Consider the following 13,278-nt stretch of genomic DNA (forward strand, 5'->3'; position numbering starts at 1 on the left):
ACTTTTGTCCTTGGTTAAACCCAAATCTAACTTCTTTGCGAATTCTAAAAGTATGGCCTTTTTCTTTCCTTCTAAACTTGCTTGGCAAATTTGAGAATCATCTTCAAATCCCAGAACCTCTTTAGCAATCTTAAGAGTCATTTCTCTCACTTTTCATTTAGTCAGCCACAAGTCACTGCAATTAAACAAATTGTCTCACCTACATTTTATTTAAAGATCTAGGACACTAACCTGCAAGTGTTTAAATCTGTTGTGATTTTTCATACCCCCAAATCTATTCAAATCTGTCAAAACCAGTTCAGATCACAGACCCGAGCCCACAAATGATTACAGCATGGGTTAAACCCTCCTGCTTAATTTACAATCAGTCACACAGAAAAGATTTATACTGTGCAGTAATCTGTAAAGATCGAGTGGCCAAGAACTATTTAAAGTAAAAATTAACAATTTTATTTCTTAAAGTATAACAGAGAATAATTAACTAACCACTATTTACAATTTCTTTCTCTAACCTATCTTTTAGCTTCCCTTCTATAGTACTATTCCGATAAAACTCCCAATTAAAATTTACAAAACAACACTTCTTATCTCAAAACCAGGCAGCTGTATGTTCTGGTCTACAGATCTTCCTGTGTCTTCTTTTCTCCTTGTTAGGAATTTATGCGTTACAGGTTACTGATCGAAAAGGGACTTTTAAGAGGGATTTTTTTCAAGCAGTCTCTTTCATGTTCGGGTGTGGCAGATCTCCTCTCAATGTTCAATTTTCCCCCGGTCTTATACTCCAGAGATCGGATTGTGTCATTGGCCTTTAAGATTGTCAATATCCTCAATTCAAACTTAATTGGAGTTTGTTATGTTTCAGGTATAATTTAAATGGATGGGCCAAATTCAAACTTGCTTTAGTCTGCAAGCAACAAGCTAATTGAGTGGTTTGACCCAGTATTACTTTGCTACCATTTTTGAGTGCACTTGATGCTGGGTCTGGTAGTTCTACTGCTTTTAACTCTCTTAAAGGTAAACCCACATCTTCATAACATAGGGTTAGGGAGTCCAAAATGAGAGGGCATATGCTTATGGTGAGAGGGGAAGGATTTAAAAGGGACATAAGGGCAACGTTTTCACACAGAGGGTGGTGTGTGTGTGGAATGGGCTGTCAGAGGAAGTAGTGGGGTCTTGTACAATTACAACATTTAAAAGGCATCTGGATGGTTATATGACTAGGAAGGATTTAGAGGGATATAGACAATCGACAATAGGTGCAGGTGCAGGAGTAGGCCATTCAGCCCTTCGAGCCTGCACCGCCAAATAATATAGGCCAAATAATGGTAATTAGGACTAGATCAGTTTAGGATATCTGGTTGGCATGGACAAGTTGGGTTGAAGGGTTTGTTTCCATGCTGTAAATCTCTATGACTCTATGATTTCCCTCTTTTCACTGCTCCAGGATCTCATACATTTCCAAATTTTCCCCATTCAGATGAAAGGTCATAGATCTGAAGCATTAACACTGTTCATCTCACCATCGCTGCTCATCACATAGCTGAGTATTTTGAGCACTTTTTCAGTTTATTTCATTTTTTTTTAAGATTCCTCTTTCATGGGATGTACATCTAAGGAAGGCCAGCATTTGTTCTTCATTTCCATCATCCGTTTATTTTGGTATTCAGTTGAAATGTTGGTTTTCTGGGAAAACGGTCAGTTTCTGGTATCATCACTAGGTGGCTCTGTCTTGATTTACACAAACAGCACTTGGAAAGAGCAGGAGTCGATTAAGTAGCAGAGAAATAATAGCATTTACAGTGACTGAATGCCATCTCAGATAATTGAAGGACTTTGCACTTCTCTCACATCTCTTAACGGATCCCTGAACACAACTCGGACTTGCAATAAAATAATGCATCCTTCAGGAGAAAAACTGTCTTCACACTTTCTCAACTAAAGATCTTCGCTCAGTATGAGTTTGACAAATTGTGCAAAATCCTGAAAAGCAAATTGTACAAATTTGCAAATTTCAGCACCAAATCCAGGCTGATATCCCAGTGTCATCCCAGGGAGATGTTGGAGGAGTTGTCTTTTGGATGCAGTGCAAATCAAACATTGGAACATCTGGAAGCTCAGTCCTATGTAGGTATAAATCCAGGCCTCTTCTGTCCTGTCAGGTGAAAGTAAAGATCTTCTGATGCTATTTCAAAGGGAGCAGGAGAGCTCTCTGCAAAGAAGGGGTTTTACTGAATACATAAATGAGCCACCAAAGTAAATTGTGATGTAATGATGGCCTCGATAGTTATACACGTCTCTGCTCGGAGGTTGGAAACTGTACAACTCAGTGCATGCTGTTCTGCAGCTTTACCATCATGTACAGTTAACAAACATTATCTGAAAACAACTCAGGTGTCTGACCAGAGCTTGTATGAAAATCCAAAGACCCTGTGCTAGAGCACTTTCCCCATGTTTCCTGTGTAACATTTGTCTCACAACCAGGTTTTCCAGTCAAAATCAGATGGCTGATTGGGAAAGTTTGTTAAGTGTCCCATGTCTCCTGCATTTCAATTTCAGTAGCTATATGCTAGGACTCTGCTAGAAGGTTTGAATCTCTACAGTTCAATCCTGTTAGTCATCTCTCCCTCCATCCAGGCATATCTGCATAATTAATAACTTTAAATTATCAAATTATATTGTACATAAGCTTAATGATGAAAGGCTTTAATTTATATGTATTTTATTATATATATGTATAAAATCTGTGAGTCTTGAGCAATTTGTTAAGAAAATCTTAAAGTTGGCATCTTTTTAAGTGCTAAATTGTGGGCGGCACGGTGGCACACTGCTTAGCACTGCTGCCTCACAGGTTCAATTCCCGCCTCAGGCGACTCTCTGTGTGGAGTTTGCATGTTCTCCCCGTGTCTGCGTGGGTTTCCTCTGTGTGCTCCAGATTCCTCCCGCAGTCCAAAAAACTGTGCAGGTTAGGTGAATTGGCTAAGTTAAATTGCCCGTAGTGTTAGGTGAAGGGATAAATGTAGGGAAATGGGTCTGGGTGGGTTGCGCTTCGGCGGGTCGGTGTGGACTTGTTGGGCCGCTGTAAGTAATCTGATCTAAATACTGTGATGTAGCTTTAATATAGAACACGTGGAGGTGGAACAAGGACACACATAAGCATCAGCAGGTCAAGCTCATCAGTCTTCCATTAGCTGGAAGAATTGCCTGTGCAATTTGATTAAGGGTACAAATTAAAGTTAGATTATTGTGGGGAAGCTAGGAGCACTTTTCAGGCTTGTCAAATGTTGCAACTATTGGGTTAGGAACTGCTAATTGTGTTGATTCATGGGCTTGGATTAAGCGTAGCAAAGTTATCGGCAAACAAAGTGCACCACTAGAGACTTTGCACTGGCCAAGGGCTGCCATTCATTACAGGACAATTGTTAAGGGCCATTTGTTGGAGGGGGGAGAGAAAGAGAGCAAGAGAGTTAGGAATTAGTAAAAGAACAGTGGCTAGGATACTAGCATTTGTGTAGGACAGTACCCATTAATGTATATAATGACAGTACCCATTAATGTATATAATGACAGTACCCATTAATGTATATAATCGCAGGGTTAAGGAATTGCCAAAAAATCAAGGAATTGGTTTCATTTATGAATAAAGTAATTGCTACACATTGAGGAGTTGTCATAAGAACCCAATATTATGCTTAGCTGGGATCTAACGTAACTTTTACTGAACTGCAGAATGCCATAAAAATCCAGTGTTATGGATTGCTAGGGCTAAAGTCCCTGGGACCTGATGGTCTGCATCCCAGGGTACCGAAGGAGGAGGCTGTAGAAATCGTGGATGCACTGGTGATCATTTTCCAATGTTCTATAGATTCAGGATCAGTTCCTGCAGATTGGAGGGTGACTAATGTTGTCCCACTTTTTAAGAAAGGAAGGAGAGAGAAAATAGAGAATTATAGGCCAGTTAGTCTCACCTCGGGGTGGGAAATGTGCTGGAGCCAAGTATAAAAGACGAAATTACGACAAATCGGGATAGCATAACAGGATAGGTCAGAGACAGCATGGAGTTATGAAGGGGAAATCATGCTTGACTAATCTTCTGGAATTTTTTGAGGATGTAACTCTGAAGATGGACAAGGGAGATCCAGTGAATGTAGTATACCTGGACTTTCAGAAAGCCTTTGATAAAGTCCCACATAGGAGGTTAGTGAGCAAAATTAGGGCGCATGGTATTAGGGGCAAAATACTGACATGGATTGAAAATTGGTTGGCTGACAGGCAACAAAGAATAGTGATAAATGGCTTCCCTTTTGGAATGGCAGGCAGTGACAAGTGGTGTGCCACAGGGATCAATGCTGGGACCGCAGCTTTTTACAATGTACATTAATGATATAGCTGAAGGTATTAAAAGTAATACTAGCAAATTTGCTGATGACACAAAGCTGGGTGGCAGGGTGAAATGTGAGGAGGGTGTTAGGAGAATACAGGGTGACCTGGACAGGCTAGGTGAGTGGACGGATGCATGGCAGATGCAGTTTAATGTGGATAAATGTGTGGCTATCCACTTTGGTGGCAAGAACAGGAAGGCAGATTACTACCTAAATGGAGTCAAGTTAGGTAAAGGGGCAGTACAACAAAATCTAAGTGCTCTTGTACATTAGTCAATGAAAGCAAGCATGCAGGTACAACAGGCAGTGAAGAATGCTAATAGCATGCTGGCCTTCATAACAAGAGGAATTGAGTATAGAAGCAGAGGTCCTTCTGCAGCTGTACAGGGCCCTGAAATAAGGGGTAGGCCACTTAGAACAGAGCTGAGGAGAAACTTCTTCACCCAGAGAGTGGTGGGTGTATGGAATGCTCTGTCCCAGAAGGCTGTGGAGGCCAAGTCTCTGGATACTTTCAAGAAAGAGATAGATAGAGCTCTTAGAGATAATGGAATCAAGGGTTATGGGGAAAAGGCAGGAACAGGATACTGATTGTGGATGATCAGCCATGATCATAATGAATGGTGGTGCTGACTCGAAGGGCAGAATGACCTACTCCTGTACCTATTGTCTATTGTTTATTGTCTACTGACTTATGAGGTACTGGGAAAAACATGTAATATCAGCATCTGAGATCTGTGCAGCTTCAGCACTTCATTTAGACTGGGGAGCTGTGAGTTAATTAAAAAACAGATCTGCAAGAGTTCAAATCTTAAAGTTGCAAACAGATCTGAATGCACATTAGAGTTGAGTTGACTGAGCCAAAATCTCAAGGGATGTTGTGCATCAAGAGACCAGGTCTCAAGCACCAACAAGAGAAGGCTCCCAGATTTCCCAGCATCTAAGGGAAAGTTGGATTGATCCATGTTTAGATCAGCCATGGTCATGTTAAATAGCAGAGCAGGTTCGAAGGGCTGAATTGACTGCTCCCATTCCTAATCCCTATGTTCCTATGTTCAACTTGTCTATCCTGACAAGCCTTAATGAATGAAGCATTAATATTAAACCTCATTGTCCAATAAATCAGGTTAGTTTGCATTTTAAATTAGTGACTGTCATTTTTACAATTAGGGTTACTTCTCAACAAGACTTTCCCTACTCCTGGATTTAGTGTAGAGTCCAAATCAATTAATTACAGTTCAAAAGTACTGCATTGACTCCAAGGCACTTCAGGGATTTTGCTAAGTTTGTGAAAGGTGCTACATAAATGGGAATCTTTCTTCCTTATTTTAGCCTTATGTTATCTGTAAGCAAACCAGACCTTCTACTGCTCCATTAGCTCAGCAGAAACATTTCTGACTCTGGCCTCAAGAATTGGCTTTCCCACTTATCCAGATGTATGGTGGATCAACTACAGTGGGGACGGGAAGAGGAAATTTACCCCAAAACCTATGGTGATATCTCAGTACGTACTGAGAATATTGCATTGCTGTAGCTGTGACCATTCAGAGCAGATGTGTCATTAACTGAGTGTGTACTTGATTTTCAGTCAAATTCCTACACCAGCTGAGGTTACCATAAAGGACGTTTCTTCTCAACATCTCCCCTTGCCTGAGCTCTGGTGACCCTCAGGCCAAATCACCTCAGTTGATTATCTGTGATGATGTCAGAAGTCACACGACACCAGGTTATAGTCCAAAAGGTTTATTTGAGATCACAAGCTTTCGGAGCATTGCCCCTTCATCGGGTGAAGTGAGAAAGAAGCATACAGGCACAGAGTTTATTGGCAGAGAGATCCAAAGATCATGTAAATGGTGTGAAAGGAGTGTCTATAGACTGAATAATAAGTCTCTGCAGGTGATCGAGAGTGTCAGACAGTGTGAGTAAAGTGTCAACAGCTGAGTAACAAGTGAAGGAATGACCTATAATCCGATTAAATGAGGCAGTGTGATAATTAGGAAAACTTAAAAATAAGGTGCTGCTGGAGACAAACCAAATGGCTGGAATAACGTGATAGGTATAAGCGTTGCATCCGAGAGTCTAACTAAAATAACAAGTAATCCAAAACTGTAAAAATGAATTAAAATTGAGAGGTGATGGTGTCAAACCAGGACAGTAAGGAAGATTTTACAGATACAGAACAGTGTGGTGGGGTCACATGTAGTGCGACATGAACCCAAGATCACGGTTGAGGCCATCTTCATGGGTATGGAACTTGGCTGTCAATTTCTGCTTAGCAATTCTGCATTGGAGGATACTGACTTGAAGATCAGAGGCTGAATGTCCTTGTTTGCTAAAGTGTACCTGACTGGAAGTGAACATCCCTGTCTGGGCGATTATTGTGCCACGTCCTTTCATCTGTTGTAATAGTATCTGCATGGTCTTGCCAATGTACCTTGGCTTGGGGCATCCTTGCCTGAAACATATGAGGTAGACAACATTGGCTGAGTCACATGAATACCTGTCATGTACGTGTGATGGTAGCATCCATGTCGATGATCTGGCAAGTCTTGCACAGGTTGCTGTGACAGGGTAAGGGAATCAAGCATTATGGAGATAAGGCAGTTGAGAATTAGCAGATCAGCCATGATCTCATTAAAAGGTGGAATAAAGTCAATGGGCCAAATAGCCTACTTCTGCAGCTACATCTTATGGTCCTGTGGAAAGTATTTGCCATCATGAAGATGTCAACATGCCTGTTAATTAACTCACACGCAGGGCAGTAAATTTTGAAAATTGGTTTTCCTCTTCTGTTAGGGGTGAGGATGGCCTTTGTTTGCTTCCGGGAAGATTGGGCCTGAGGTGACAACACTCCAGCCTCTGACAGACCTACCTCCCAATGTTGCTTGCAAGCTAGCTCCTGTGCACATTCCAATATCCAGCAATCCTTATAAGACAGATTGTGACTGATGGGTTGGTCAATGGCAAACTAATATTGTTATATTCTGGAACAAGTTAGCAAGTGGAAACTGGCTTTTTCTCTGGGAGTTTGAGTTAAGTATGCAGTCTACTTGTGAGGCATGCTGTCTGCACTTCCAGCAGTAAGACTAATGGGTTTTCATCATCTGCGGTTTAATTTTCTGGCAGTAATCTTCTTGACATTAAAGTGACAGCAAATTTAATAGTGAATAAACCATCCTCCTGGTCTAACACCTAACCAAAATTTCATTCACTTAATTATGTCATTACAACAATTGTTACCACACATGGTTGGACATTAAAATGATGTAATGCATCCTTTAAACCCTCTCACCATGCAGTTTATGTCACAGGCAGAAAACGCAGCTCACGATTTTATGAAAAACACTTACGTCAACTCCTTTCTTTGAAGAGGATGTTTTCCTCTGTTAAGGGCCAATATATTTTAACAAATTGCCATCTAAAGGTAGGTGTCATCTTAGGTCTTTCACTCGACTGCAAACATAGAGAATGGAAGCAGTTACATTGGATCCAGAAGTCATCTTCAATGGAATAAAGTGACTCTATCCTGTCACTTGTGTGTAAAAACGCAGGCCGGGTACTCCACCACAGTCCTGAATGAGTGCCACACTGTTGCAGGTGCCACTGTTCAGAGGAGATGTTAGATGTCTGACCTCTCAGTAAAGAGCAAGTGAGGAACTCCCAATGTCCTGATTAATGTTTATCTCTCAATCAACTTCATAAAAAAACCCAGCAGTCATTGTAAAAGAACAAAGCACAGTACAGAACAGGAAGAGGCAAAGACAGCACAGTACTTTCTGAACTAAAAACCTGTTGCCTCTATGCGGTCCACCTTCCTCTATTCCCTTTTGAAGACTCAAAATGTTAGCTTACTCTCTCTCCATTGCTACTGCCTGACCCACTGTGCTCTCTAAGATATTTTGTTTTCAGTACAGATTCCAGCATTTGCAGAAATTTACTCTCTCTATATCCTGTCTATTCATAAACACAAAGAACAAAGAACAAATAAAATATACAGCCCAGGAACAGGCTTTTCCGCCATCGAAGCCTGTGCTAATCTAAATCTACTGTCTAAACTTGTTGCCCAATTCCTAAGCATCTGTATCCCTCTGCTCCCCACCTACTCATGCATCTATCTAGACACACCTTAAATGCATCTACCGTACCTGCATCTACCACCTCTGCTAGCAATGCATTCCAGGCACCTACTGCCCTCTGTGTGAAGTACTTTCCATGTGTATCCCCCTTAACCTTTTATCCTCTCACCTTGAACATGTGACCTCTCGTTATTGAATCCCTCACCTTGGGAAAAAGCTTATCTCTATCTACCCTGTCTATACCCTTCATGACTTTGTAGACCTGAATCAGATCCCCCCTCAATCTCCTACTCAAACTCTCTTTGTAGCTAGCACCTTCCATACCAGGGAACATCCTCTTAAACCTTCTCTGCACCCTTTCCAAAGCGTCCACATCCTTTTGATAATGCGGTGACCAGAACTGTATACAATATTCTAAATGCAGCCGAACCAATGTCTTGTACAATTTTAACATGACCTGCAAGCTCTTATACTCAATACCCCGTCCGATGAAGGCAAGCATACCATATGCCTTCTTGACCACTCTATCAACTTGTGCAGCCACCTTCAGGGTACAATGGACCTGAACTCCCAGATCTCTCTGCCCATCAACTTTTCCCAAGGCTCTTCTGTTTACAGTATAGTTCGCTCTAGAATTAGACTTCCCAAAATGCATCACCTCACATTTGCCCGCATCGAACGCCATTTGCCACTTCTCTGCCCAACTTTCCAGTCTTTTCATAATCTCTTGTATTCTTTGACAGTCCTCTATGCTTTCTGTTATTCCACCAATCTTTGTGTCATCTACAAACTTACTGATCAGACCACCAATGCCCTCTTCCAGATTTTTTATGTATATCACAAACAGCAGTGACCACAGAACTGATCCCTGTGGAACACCATTGGTTGCCTTTCTCCATTTTGAGAAACTCTCTTCAACTACTACTCTCTGTCTCCTGTTGCTCAACCAGTTCTTTATCCTCCTAGCTAGAAATCATGTGACTTCACTTTCTCCATTAGTTTACCATGGGGAACCTTATCAAATATCTTGCTAAAGTCCATGTATATGACATCTACAGCCCTTCCTTCATTTAACAACTTGGTCACTTCCTCAAAGAACTCTATTCAGTTGGTAAGGCACGATCTCCCCCTGCACAAAATCATGTTGCCTATCACTGATATCTGGGAGAAAATGAGTTCTGCAGTTGCTGAAGATCAGAGTTGAGAGTGTTGCTGGAGAAACACAGCAGGTCAGGCAGCGTCCGAGGTGCAGGAGAATCGACGTTTCAGGCCAGAGCCTTTCATCAGGAATTTCTATTCTCTTGCTCTTTCGATGCTGCCTGATCTGCTGTGCTTTCCCAGCAACACACACTCGACACTTATCACTGATATCTGTCAAGATGTCTTTTAAATGTTGTTATTGCAGCCACCTCCACTGGCAGAGCATTCCAGGAACTTACTAACCTCTGTGTAAAAAAAGTGCCTTTCACATCTCTCTTAAACTCACCCCTTTTACTATGAACTGATGTCTTCTGGTAATTGACATCTCTACTTTGGAAAAAAGACTCCCTGCCCTGATCTACTGCAGGCCTTTTGTAATGTTTGTCTTTTTAATTTTATTTCTCATTTTTCTAGCTTATGCTATGAATAATGTTAAGGTAATGTTACTTTTCTCTTTATTTCTCTGATATTTATCTCAAATTTGTACCTCAGTTCTTTGAACCTAAGATGGTTCCATGTTGCGTGACATTATAAACATTTCCCTCTGCTGCTGTACTTGAGTACTCGTGACAATAACGGATATTCTATTCTGTTCAAAGTATTTCAACTTGATCATTGCAATATTTGTTAGAAAATTCAACTTAACATCATGTTCCTTTTGATACAATTGTAATAGATTCAATATGTATGCAATACATTCCACGTTAGGTATACAGCCCACAGGCAAAACTGTTTCCAATTTGAAATAACAGAAAGTGTCACACTCTGATGTGCCAAAATATATTTGCAATTCTGTTGATTTGTAATGTACATTTTTTTGTAAGGCACACAGCCCAAGGAAGTTATTGATAGAATCGTCGGCCAGGTCTTATTTGTGGACCTGTCTCAGGACAAACGACAACAAGGTGGTCAGTGCAAATGATTGTTGGATGCTCTAAATAAGAAGCTTCCTAACATCTTTGTCACAGACCACCTCTGTCCTGGGAGAACCCTGCAGTTTTCTGTCCAACTGGAGGCAAACCCTGAAGCATGGTTCATAGATCATCTCCAAACCAAACCTCTCTAATGTACCCAAGGGAAGGCCAGAGGTAGTTCAGCTGCTGAAACCTTCCAACACATCAACAAGAAGAATGAGAACAGTATGTCCTTGATGATCCAGCGTCAGATTCTTCATTCACAAGAGGACTCATAAAAGACATCGATATCATTCACATCTTGAACTCAGATGAAAAGTGTGGTGCTGGAAAAGCACAGCAGGTCAGGCAGCATCCGAGGAGCAAGAGAGTTGACATTTCAGGCATAAGCCCACCATCAGGAATGACATTTTGACACTTTTTAACTCTGACCTCCAGCATCTGCAGTCCTCACCTTCTCCTACAGCTTGAGCTCACTCAAACAGTAAGAAATCCATTGAAGTGCTCCTGCGGGGTCCTGTATTTAGCATGAGGTTGTACAGCATCGAATTGGATACAGGCGTAATCCCGGCTGCAAGTGGGAGTGTTATATACGGTTGGCATATGGACACATGTCCATTATTCTCTTACAATAGTCGATACCTTACATTGGTGGAACTGTTTACAATTTGAAGATTGGAAGATTGAACACTTTGGGTCCCTTTGCATCCTGAAGAAAGAAGACTGAGGGGTTATGGAGGATTTTAACATGATGAAAGGTTTTTATGGAGTGGTTATAGAGAGAACATTTCATTTCATGGGAAAACATGAGACCATTGATATAAGATTTTCACTGAGAAATTCAGGAGGCAAATTCAGAAGAGTCAATGTTATTTAAAGAGAGCTGAAACTATGAAGCTGACTATTACAGGAAGTGCGTGAACCAAACAATATGGTTACAGTTTTTGGGAAGGTAGACGGATATATGAGGGGGAAAAGAAATAGAGACTTAGAATAGTTTAAATGAGGAATGATGGAAGATTACTAAATGGATTATAACATGGATGACTTGGACTGACTGGCCCATATTGTGCTGCACTCCTCTGTAATCATCTTTGTGCATGAGACTAATATCCGTGCAACACTTAGGAGCTTGGATAAGAAAAGGTGACATTGTTAGCTCTAACACAATGGAGAGAAAGAACAGCCATCTAGTAGATGACATCAGTGTTAGATAAATTCAGGGAAATACATGTGGATGGGGACTAATGCTAAGCAGGTATACCAAGTCTCAAGGGACTAAGTGGCCTCTCCAGTTCTTACATTCCCCATTCCAAACTTGTATTCCTTTTCTCTAGCATTACATACTCTTCAATAATTAAAAAAAACTTTGATTCATAAAAGTTATCAAGTGTGGACAGAAAGCTGTATCCTCTTGAGCTATTGATTTTACTTTTCTCTAGCTTATTCAGCAAACTTTCAACATCAATTTCGCTATTTCAAGCTCCTATTTATAAGCTTTCAACTCCTCAGGTTTTTACTGTCTGTCCTTTGCAGTGAGTGTACTGACTTTTGCAATTTTCTCATGCTGCGGGGCAGGTATGGTGTGTGATACACAGGCTAAAGGAACTGACTTGAGCTTTGTTGAATCATGCTATAGAATTGTAAAATGATGTGGAATCAAATGAGACCATGCAGCCCCTCTTGCCTATGCTAGCCCTTTTATACAGCTGTCCAGATAGCTGAAGCCAGGTCAGGCTTTCACATGTCGAGAGTGTGGTGCTAGAAAAGCAGAGCAGGTCAGGCAGCATCGGAGGAGCAGGCAAATCAACATTTCAGGCATAAGCCCTTCATCAGTAATCATGCCCAAAACATGGAATCTCATGCTCCTCGGATGCTGCCTGACCTACTGTGCTTTTCCAGCACCACACTCTCGAATCTGATCTCCAGAGTCTGCAGTCCTGACTTTCTCCCAGGTTTTCCTATGTGTATGTGAAAGCTCCCATGATGATATTTCGAGGAAGACCAAGTGAATTATGTCTGGTGTAAAAAACTTTGCTTTTTGGAAACAGTGAGTGGAGCATTTGATTAGTCATGCAGCTTTAGTGTTTCAATTCTTTCACCACATCTGATGTTTGAAGTTCTGATGAAAGGCCAGCATCTGAAATGTTCATTCTGTTTGTCTCTCCATCAGATCTGCTGAATATTCCCAATATTTTTGATTTTATTGTAGGTTTCCAGAATCCACTGTTTTTCCTTTGTTGCCTTTTGTGTTTGAATTTCTCTTGCTGTCCCAGTCAACATTTATCCCTCAGCTGACATCTCTCAAACCGACTGCCCGATCATTAACAGAAGTTGCTGGAAAAGCTCAGCAGGTCTCGCAGAAGTTAGAGAAGTGAAGAGAGACCAGAGTTAATGCTCCGGTTACTCCTCCTCCAGACCCGAAACGTTAACTCTGATTTCTCTCTACAGGTGCTGCCAGACATGCTGAGGTTTCCCAGCTATTTCTGTTTTCGTTCTGATTTACAGCATCTGCAATTCTTTGAGTTTTTTATCCAATCATTATCACATTTCTGTTGATGGGAGTTTGCTATGCACAAACTAACTGGTTTGTTTTCTAGATTTCAAGATGGCTGGAATGCAAGAGCTGAGATGTACTGCTGAGGCTGTATAAGTTCTGATCAGACCACATTTGAAATATTGCGAGTAGTTTTGGGCCTCATATCTAAAGAA

Source organism: Chiloscyllium plagiosum, chromosome 9 (genome assembly GCF_004010195.1).
Source record: "Chiloscyllium plagiosum isolate BGI_BamShark_2017 chromosome 9, ASM401019v2, whole genome shotgun sequence".
Classification (NCBI taxonomy): Eukaryota; Metazoa; Chordata; class Chondrichthyes; order Orectolobiformes; family Hemiscylliidae; genus Chiloscyllium; species Chiloscyllium plagiosum.